A 10,974-nucleotide genomic window follows, 5' to 3' on the forward strand; every position below is an offset into this window, starting at 1 on the left:
CACTGCAGCATATTTTGAAAGCAGAGATATCTTGTGATAATCTCAATTTTATGGTTTGAATTCGTCGTTGGGGATTGAGATTATTCAAGAAAAATATATTTAACCATACCTAAAAATACGTAATTAGTAGTGAGTACAGATCGTCTCCACAGGGAACGATGATTAAGGAATTACTTTCTTCTACTGGTGATGATTGATGAGAGAATCGACAAAAACAAGATTTGAGGACATGAGCTAGTGATATCGATAAAACATACGTAATTATAAGCTAATTTAACTTAAAGAAAAGAGTAAGTGATTATGATGGATATGAACAACGATGTGAACAAAGATGGTAATTGGATGTAGATTGGTATGATGGCAATGATGAAAAGAAGTGAAAATAGAGTAGAATGAGCATTCTAGTATGATTATAAACCCTAAATTTGTTAACTTTAGTGACGGGAAAGAGACAACGTAAGGCAAAGATGCTAACCTTAGATCCTTACGTTCGCCAGGATCACAGCAATTTACGAGTGCTGGTAGTCTCCCCTCTTCTCCAATGCTTCTTCCCACACAGTCAGGACACCAAAAACACTCTTGATGGATCTCAAAACTCACTATCTTTCAATCAGCCCACACAAGTAGGAAGCAAGTTCAAACTGAATTTTACAATGATCCAGGCCTCTATTTATAGATCGAAGGGTATGGTTAGAAAGAGGAGGGGGAGACGACGCAACGCTGAAAATTTCAGCTCAATCGGAGTAGTAGATCAAAAGTTATGGCCGTTTGAAGTTGAAGAAATCCTAGCCATAGATATTTTCTCTCTCCTCATCATCGCCATCGTTTTCTATTTCCGTTAAGTATTCCAATCGCTTCAGATTTCATTTTGCATTGTATTCCACGCGTGTGTGTCATTTTCCGCACCACGTGCACCTAGAAAAATGAAAAGACAAAAGAAGAAAAAGACAAAATGAGAAATAAATAAAGAAAATAAAGAGAGGCTTCGCGGCTGACCTGGCAGTGCGTCAGCGTCTGCCACATTAGCGTGCTAAAGATTTTTTTTCTTTTTTAATCGATTGGTGGACCCGGGCCCCCCACGTCGCTGCCGTCAAAATCAGAAGATGAGAGAATGGTAAAGCGTATTTTTGTCCTTTTTCGCCTGGGGCTTCGCAGCATTTATTGCAAAAAAAAAGAGTTCTTTTTTTTGTTTGGCCACGTAACCCTGCGCAGAAACATAGAAAGAAAAAAAAATGGTGCTGTTACTTTTGACTGCAATCATCGCTTCGCCAATCATTAAATTGACTTCTTATTCGTCACCAATCATTTTCAGCGTTGCTTCGTCTCCCCCCCTCTTTCTATCCATACCTTCTGATCTATAATGATCGGAGTACGAAGCAACTCCGTAAATTATTGGTTGTCACCAATCCTTAAATTGACTTCTTTTTCATCGTCATTCGACAAGTCGAACGGCGACGCGTGGCGTGTAAATAGAAGGGTTTTTAGATAAATATAAAATATCTAAAAATCCATAGTTATTAAAATTAAAGCCTAAAATAGACATATAATATATATTTCAACTTAGAAAAATCATATATTCCAAATTTAATGTCAAAAAATTCCAGGAAAATCATGTTCTGTCTCAAAAATTATATTCTTTTGGAATTTATGGTTAGAAAAATCCCAACAAATATAGAAAATTCATAAAATCATTCAAAAAATAGATTTAATCACTTTAAGCTCGATAACATGCAAATAAACATGTAAATATAATCATATAAGGTACTAAAACTGCATGTTATCATCTTGATTTAAAACTGCATGTTATAAAATGTTAAACAGCTGATACAATTTTATGACTCAATAAAAAGTAAATTTAAGGTCCACTCTTACCCCAGACTACTAGTCAAAGAGAAAATGTAAGCATGTCCATTAAAGCAGCAAAGTGAGACTTCCTATATCCATGTGATGTATCTCCTGTCCTTATCATATGAAAGAATTATTCCATTATTGATTACTACTCATATTAGAATCAATCGGACAGAATCAAAATGGAATTATGAATTACTCCTCTTCATCATTCAATAAATTGATTTGTAAGAGTCTCCTATAGTTACAACATTTATGTTATATTAATTCAATAAAGATTGGACTCAAATAAAACCTACATACTTTATCAATAACAAGCCATCTATTTTTTCCTAATATAAAGATAAAGGAATAGTAAAATTTACATTTTTTGTTGACTTTGATACGCAACAAAAAAATATAGAGATATAACTACCTCACCAGCAAGCTGATATTTCAGAATTCTATTATATAAGCTGCTATTTGTGGGAACAATTAGAAATATGATGTGTTATTATGGTCTTGTTCTTGTTCTTTTCAAATATCCTATGATGTCAAAATTGAAACTTTATTCAATCTCTAGAGGAGTGACAATGAATCAAGAATGCCTACTGATTATTTACACCAGGATTTTCCAGTTTAGAGACAACATCTATTTTTGTATTTACTTACATTACTGAGAAATCAATACTCCCTCAGTCAAGCAAATTGACTCAGTATAAACTTAATCACTTAGCTTAATATTGAGTGTATAGTCAAGTAATTAAAGTATTAACATTTGATAGTGTTTCCTATCAAACATAAGTTGAAAAATTAAAAAGGAGTCCCTTTTGAATTTATCTCAAATAACAAAAGGGACTCCTTTTTAATTTCTCAGTAGGAAATAAAAAATCTCCATTCTGGTTGTCTTATCAGCAATGGGCTTACATCTAAGACAAATTCTAGATAATGTTTGCTATCCTGAATTCTTTTTCCCTTTTCTGAATGATAAGGAAAAAACAATTGGGTCAAAATGTTCGTGGTCAAAAATTGAGTTATTTAGGTCCTGGAGGGGTCATAGGTCGAATTGCAAGTTTTCAGATGCGAGATATGTGTCCTAGTCACTATAGACATATTTTTCCAATTCACACCTCCGAAGGATAATGTTGGGCTTACTCTATCCTTGGCTATTTATGCAAGGATTCCTCATTACGGATCCATATAGACTCCATTTTATCAAAATAAACAGAAGCATGGATGGTTTATTTATCACCAAGAAGAGATGAATATTATATGACAGCCATAGACAATTATTTGGCCTTAGATCAAAATATTCAAGAAGAACAGCCTGTTCCTGCTCGATAACATCAAGAATTCCTGACTATCGCATGGGAATGGTTCATCTTCCATGTATTTTTCCCTTTCAATATTTTTCTATTGGAGCCTCTCTCATTCCTTTTATTGAGTATAATGATACCAATAGGGTATTAATGAGTTCTAATATGCAGCGTCAAGCAGTTCCGCTTTCTCTGCCTGAGAAATGCATTATAGGAATCGGAATAGAATGCCAAGTGGCTTTAGATTTGGGAGTTTCAGTTATAGCCATACATGAGGGTAAAGGTATTACTACAGATGCTAACCAAATTATTTTCTCATGTAATGGAAACACCCAAATTATTCTATTGGTTATGTTCCAAGGTTAAAAAATACTAGTCAACATGAAAAACGTTCAGTTCAATGGGGTTAATATGTTAAAAAAGGGGAAATATGTTCCATGGGGGAGCTATTGTTGGAGAACTAGCCTTGGGAATGATACAATTGTGAAGATGTCGTACCTATAAGTGAGCGTAGGATCTATAGCAATATTTATACTTATTTTCACATCCGACAATATGAAAGCCAAACTGACATGAGAATTCAGAGCTCTAAAAGAATTACTAATGCAATTCCTCATTTAGAAGCTATTTTACTCCTCAATTTAGACAGAAATTGCATCATGCTACTAAAATCTTGGGTGGAAACAGGTGATATTTTAGTACATAAACTAAGGGCTCTGTTAGCAAATAAATCATCGCATGCACCAGAGGATAGATTATTAAGAGACATACTTGGTACTCAGGTTTACACTAAAAAAGAAACTTCTCTAAAACTACCTATAGGTGGAAGCAGTCGAGTAATTGATGTGAGATGGATCCAGAAAAAGGGGTTCCAGTTATAACCCAGAAATGAGTTGTGTGTATATTTCCCCAAAATGTGAAACCAAAGTGGGTGATAAAGTAGCAGGAAGACACAGGAGAAAGGATATTATATTTAAAAATTTTCCTTGACAAAACATGTTCTATTTACCAGATGAAACACAGGTTGATATGGTCTTCAACCCTTTACAAGTACCCTCATGAATGTAAGTTAAACAGACATTTGAATGTTTGCTCAGCTTAGCCAAAGATCTTTTAAATAGACATTATAGAATAACCCCTTTTGATGAGAGACAAGTAGAGGTTTCAAGAGACAAGTAAGAGGATTATATGATGCAAGTAAGCGAACAAAAAATCCACAGGCATTTGAACCCGAATACCCAAGAAAAAGTAAAATATTTGATGGAAGAACTGGAGATCCTCTTGAAAAATCTGTCCTATTAGGCAGGTCCTGTATAATTAAATTAGTTCATCAAGTTGATGATAAAATACATGAACGTTCCAGTGGACATCATGCACTTGTTACACAACATGCCCTTAGAAAAAAGGCAAAACAGGGTGGCCAACTATTATTCCTCCAACATTCGTAATACCAAGTACTTCCTAACGAGCTCTCATACCATCAGATTTATAAGAAAGCATCAGATTTATAAGAAAGCATCTCTTGTAAAATATGAGCAATATCAAATCCCCCTAAAGCTTAAACTTCCATTTCCTTAATTTCATGTTAGAGAACTGTGAACTTTGGCTCTGGAAAATTTTCTTGTTTATAAGAAAAGTTTCAATATTAATACAGAAGCTTGAATGAATCAAATTTTTTATTCAATGATTGACTGGTGTAAACATCAAAAACTTTTAATTGGACTAGTTTCCCCTGAACAAATAATTTTTCAGACTAACTAAGGGGATGTAGTCAAAGAGGTGACAAAACCATACACTTTTTATTAGAAAATCAATAAACCAGAAAAGGCGTATTTTTTGTGAAAGAATATTTGGACCCATAAAAAGTGATTTGTGCGTGTGGAAATTGAGTGATCAGAACTGAAAAGGAAGAATCAAATGGGACCCATAAAACTTGGCTATCAAGTAACTCATCTGTGAAATTTTATTCAAAATGCATTGATCCTTAGTTGGTTCTTTATCCGATAAAAAAATATTGCTAGTTCTACCTGATAAGACCCTAAATTTGATATTTAATTCAAGTAAATAGCATAATTTTATGCATCTAAAGAGTTTAAAATAGGGTTGTTATCATATATTTACATGCTACTTATTTTTTCCCCAATTTTCTATTAATTTATGAATTTTATGGAATTTATTTAAGCTTGTAAATAACTCTATTTAAATGAAAATGACAGGTTTAAAAATTAATTTTAATGTTAATTAATGTGGGGATGCAATAATCAAATTTCTACATTTTCTATAATTTGTCAATTTTTTGTGAATTTATTTGAGAAACAAACAAATTTTCTGATCAAAAGGATATATTTATAAGGAAAAATAGGAGTTTTAAACCAATTTCTAAAGTCGAAGGTTTTTTTCTTAAATTTTTGTTGGAATTATGCCCTTAAAACAGTTTGCAATGGGCCCATTGCAGGCATAAAAATCCAATAAAAATATTTACAGGGTTTTCTTGAATTTTTTGGAATATTTATGTGATTTTTCTGTGGTTTTTAGGATATATGAAGGATAAAGAAAGTGGAGGGGCATATACATACTTAATTCTGGGCAGCGTCAATTTATGCATGTGAATTTTCGCAGGGACTTAAGCGTAAAACTCCAAGGGATGAATATCGGCTGTCAGATTCTCTTCCGACGACCGAGATGCGTGAGCGAAAAGTTTTCTCTATGGGTAGTAAGCTCACCTCCCATGGGGCGCATAGATAGCGCAAGCACCAGAGGTGATGTGGCACCCTGTGATTGGGTGAAACCTAAAAGGCGCACAAGTATGTGCAAATCACTATGTGTTATGCTTATTTTTTATTTTTTTCTTATTTCAGGCAGGTATGTGGAACTTAGACAGATCCCACCAAATGCAGTTATAACTTTGTCAGCCAATCAGCAATCAACACGTGATTCTGTGTTAGGAAAAAAAAAACTAAATAAATGAATTTTGATCTAGCGGCTATGATTGGTCAAAATTCATTTATTAATAAATTTTGATCCTGAGGTTTGATTGAGGTCAAATTTTTATGAATTTTCTCATCTTGACCTCCTCTTTATATTTGTATGAATCATTTAGATCAAGCCTACATTTATGGATAAAACTAATTACTAATTGGGCTAAAAATGGTAATTTTTATCATTTAACCTATGGATAAAAGCAGAATGTCAAGTTGAGAAGGTCATCGTGGAGGGGGATCTTTCACAGCTCCAAGATAAAGAGGTGAACCAGCATGGATCAAGCCTATTTGGTACATTTTATGTTATTGTATTTGAATTTCTAGTGTAATTTAGATGATTTGTTAGTGAATTTATTAATCTTTCTTCTTGATCTTGGTCTGAATTTCTAAATCTCTAGGCTTGAGCGTAATGTACAAGTCCTTAATAGGATCAGGAGAAGTGAGCACTGAGTTGACCCAAATAGTCCAATTGCAAATTAAGAACAAAAAGAAAATATTAAAAAAATTTAAATTCTAGGAAGATTAGGGTGTGTTTATGAGATAGTATTTAGCGAATTTGATTCCAAATTGCCCCAAAACAAATCAAAACCAAATATACTTCTTAACCCCATCTATTTGAATCCCCTGATCCTTTTTATTGGATCAAAGAATTCAATTTAGATATCCCTAATTCTTCTAATCCTCCCATCTCTTCTACCCTCCTCTCCAAATTCTTAATCAAATTAAGGTAATTAGATCTACATTGAAGGTTAAATAAACTCTAATTAGGGTCAAATTATTCAACTAGATCACTAATTGAATTCCTTACTAGCTTCCCTTGGATGATACCTATATTTATAATTATACATCTTAAGTTAAGGTTTTATAAATTTTATTGTAAAAGATAAAACCAAGGACAAGGGATTATACAATTTCAAAATTCACCCCTATTTCAATTTTCATGGCTTATCACTACCTTCTGACAAAAGCGTTGCTAATTCAAAGTAAGCAAATATAGCAACGTTATAGGAGTTTATCCATCACATGTATGCTTCAAGGGACATCACGGCCTTGTTGGGTTCTGTGCATTGGTTCGTCCATGAAAACATGTTTCCATGGATGCGGAAGCGTGTTGATCAATTCACAATCCATCTTTAAAATGAAACATTGAATGTACATTTTGGGAAACTCGTTCCACCCTTGACTTTGCCGCTCCAAGATTGTTCTAAAGCCATTCACACGTCCAGCCTCTAGAAGTATCCACGCGATGAGAACACTCTTATTCAAAAACTCATGTTCTTCAACTCTTCTTCAAAATCTTAAAGGTCTCCTCACCATGAAGACACTCTTCCTTGGATGAGTGGAGAAGAGAGTGGAGAAACGGAGGGGCACTCAATTCAGGCTTGCATGTGTGCTTTAAATGAGACCCCTTTCCCTCTTTATATTTTACTTAAGGTTTTTTCTCAAAAACCCTACGAAGTAAAATATATCCACCTATGGCCTTATGACCTTGCGCATGTAACCCTCTAGGCCCATGTATCATTCTAATTGATAACTTTAGTGGCCCAATAACATTTATTGACCAACCTTAGTAATTAACTATATCAACATATAGATTAATTAAATAATGATCGATTTGGCCCAATCGTAGGTTAATTTTTTAGTCCGTAGGGTGCCAGGCTACACCTCGTGCTTTAGAAGATACCGAGTAGTCTCAAACTCTCTCATGGAACCTTTACCCTCACCGGTTACTGTCTGTGTATCATCCATCATTGTAGAGCGCGAGACTTTCGAATGACTTAGGGTATGGTTTATCCTCAAACCCTAATCCGTCATTCAATTAGTACTGATGCATAACGGGGATCATTGGAGAATACCTTCTCCAATATCCCCACTACCCTGGTCAGGGATTTTTTGGTATCGTCTTCGTCGATTCAATCTCCTCTTATACCGAGGATAGATGATCCCATCTTGACCTCTCAATCATCTCTGTAAGCTTCTTATTACATCTGATCTATAACTTATTTGAATCCCATGGTAAGAGGCTCGTAAATCATAGTCAAAATGTTGTCGGCCACTCATGAGATGTCCTTGGTGTCTCAAGTGAGTGGATCACTAATACAACCGTGACTTGAATCAACCTGTTGACATTTAGGTATAATACCATTCAGGAATTTGTAAGATCAATTCAGTGAACTCTTTCTCCAAAGAACACCCACTAGCTATCCTTAGTGTCACCACACTAATAGCCACAATATCAGTTATACTTATCGTATAAGTAAGATCAGCTAGTGACATTCTATCACGATAATTCGATGTTCGTCTCAACTATCCATCGAATAGGAATATTAAGAATACATGTTTAAAGGCTAGTGATCTCTTTAGTATGATCTCATCATAATTCACTAAGTCATTGCACGTAGTCATGGACTTCATTATAAACATCACACAGAATAATAATCAATGCAAATATTTTATTCAATGAACTTAAATAAACATGGTAGTGTGACTGGCTTGACGGCCACATAATATCCATCAGGCCTAACCATCGAGTTCAGTAGGGGCCTAAAAGATCGGATAGCATGTATAACATATGAAATAGTAAATCCCTTCTAAATTTAAATTTATTGTTTTGAAAAAAAGGATTTAGCGTTTGGGGGTAGTATACTCAATTTTTTTATGTTTCATTTAGTATGTCGTAATTGAATGAGTAATTTAGAAATTTTCAATTTCAGCTGAAAAATGAATGAACCAAATATAGGTTCCCTTTGTTGACTAAGAACGTGAGTGAAGACTAGACTAGTTCTTTTGTGGTTTCCTTAAACAAAACCATAAAAATGATAAATAATCACTTTGTATGCTTGACTTAACTACTTGAGATGGATGAGGGCAAACGCTCGCGTCCAATTTTGAAGGGAGGAATCCATGAGGAACCTATCTTGATTTTTCTTTTGATAGGACAATTGCTAAAAAACTACTTCCTTATGATTATGAGGTTGATTTGATTATTAAATCCAATCATGGAAATACAGCCTCCCCTTATATTACTACCCAAGGATTTGAAATATTTCAAAACAGAGAAATCTTGATTGGCGCAGGTGCTATCAGAGAACAATTAGCTGATTATGATTTACGCACTATTATAGATAATTCATTAATAGAATGGAAATAATTAAAAGATGAAGGGTCCATCATAAATAAATGGGAAGATAACAAAACTTAAAGAATAAAGGAATTTTTGGTTAGACGCGTGGAATTAGCTAAACATTTTATTTGAGCAAATGTAGAACCACTGTAGAACCAGAATGGATGTTTTTTTCCTATAATCTGTTGTTTCTCCTGCGTTAATACCTATCATTAAGATAGATGGGGCTAACTCATTGAGTTTGGATATTAATGAACTCTATAGAATAGTTATTTATCACAACAACATTCTTACTGATCTACTAACAAGTAGATCTGCACCAGGTGAATTGTAGATACAAGAATTCCTAAATACACTTTTGGATGATGGTATACATGGAAGACCTATGAGGGATGAGCATTATAAGGGTTACAAATCATTTTCATATGTAACTGAATGAGAAGAGGAAAAATTCCACAAGACCTTGCATGCTAAAGGAGTTCATTATTTGGGTCATTTGGTCATTGTTGTACGTCTGTCACTTTAATTAAATCAATGTGGATTCCCTAGAGAAATAGCAATATAAATTTTCCACACATCAATGTGGTTTAATAAGACAACATGTTGCTCCCAACATCGTGATTGTTAAAAAAAAAGTTAAGAAAAGATTCCATTGTATGGGAGATACTTCAAGGGGTCATGCAAGGGCATCCTACGTTACTCAATAGAACACCAACCTTGCATAGATTGGGCATACATGTGTTTCAACCCAATTTTGTGGAAGGTCATATTATATGTTTACATTCATTAGTTTTTAAGTGTCTTACTGAAGACTTTTATGGGGATCGAACCGTGGTTCATGTACCCGTATTGTTAGACGCTCAAGCAGAGGCTCGCTTACTTATGTTTACTAATATGAATCTATTGTCTCCCGTTATTGGTGATCCCATTTCTGTACCAACTCAAGACATACTAATTGGAGTTTATCTATTAAGACTGGGGAATTGTCAGGGAAATTGTTCAAATCACTATAATTTTCTCCAACTATAAAACTAATAAAAATCAAACTCTTGGCAATAACAACTCTCGTGTGACAAAAGATGAGGAAATTTTTTTCCTAGTTCCTATGATATACATGGAGCGTACTGGCAAAAATGAATCAATTTGGATAGTCATTTATGAGTCTATTGACGAGTAGATCAATGTGTCATTATTGGATCTAGGGAAATTTTGCTAGAAGTTCAATATGAATCTTCGGGTACCTACCAAGAATATTATAGACATTATTTAATATTAAGAAGTGTCAAAAAAGAAATAAGTTCTATATAAATCAAATCACTTTTGTTCATATTTATTTTTATCAAGCCTACGTGTATCCTAGCTAAATTAAGTAACTAGGAGATTCTCATGAGAGATGGAGATTTAATGATATCATAATTCCTGAATTTTTACGTGAATCAAGATCGAGGAAATATTTTTTTTTGAATAACTGACTCAGACCCATTGTAAAATCTTAATCAACAGAATCGAGAGATACTTTCAAGATCAAATGATAGATGGAGCTACCATGAAATGACTAATTAGCATACTAATATATCACTTCAAGATGGCTCATACATCACACATTCTAGATCACATGAATACTGTGGGTTTTCAGCAAGCCACTGCTACATGTATTTCATTAGGAATTGATGATCTTTTAACAATACCCTCCAAGTGCTGGTTAGCGCTAGATGTTGAACAACAA

General features: G+C 34.1%; 1 pseudogene; it reads left to right on the plus strand.

Annotated features, from left to right (window-relative positions):
- Positions 1–2,811: 2,811 nt before the first annotated feature.
- LOC144710101 (DNA-directed RNA polymerase subunit beta pseudogene) lies at positions 2,812–4,805 on the plus strand (annotated as a pseudogene).
- The last annotated feature ends 6,169 nt before the right edge of the window (positions 4,806–10,974 follow it).

Source organism: Wolffia australiana, chromosome 12, assembly GCF_029677425.1.
Source record: "Wolffia australiana isolate 7733 chromosome 12, ASM2967742v1".
Classification (NCBI taxonomy): Eukaryota; Viridiplantae; Streptophyta; class Magnoliopsida; order Alismatales; family Araceae; genus Wolffia; species Wolffia australiana.